We start from the raw sequence: 249 nt of genomic DNA, 5'->3' as shown, positions 1-249 counted from the left end.
CCCTGGCTGTCCTGGAACTCACTTTGTAGACCAGGCTGGACTCGAACTCAGAAATCTGCCTGCCTCTGCCTCCCGAGTGCTGGGATTAAAGGCGAGCACAACCAAGCCTGGCTCAGCCTTCTACTTTTTTTTTTTTTTTTTTAAATAAGTACACTGTAGCTGTCTTCAGACACTCCAGAAGAGGGTGCCAGATCTTGTTATGGATGGTTGTGAGCCACCATATGGTTGCTGGGAATTGAACTCAGGACC

This window comes from Mus caroli, chromosome 19 (assembly GCF_900094665.2).
Source record: "Mus caroli chromosome 19, CAROLI_EIJ_v1.1, whole genome shotgun sequence".
In the NCBI taxonomy this organism is placed as follows: domain Eukaryota; kingdom Metazoa; phylum Chordata; class Mammalia; order Rodentia; family Muridae; genus Mus; species Mus caroli.
This window is presented reverse-complemented; position numbering follows the sequence as displayed.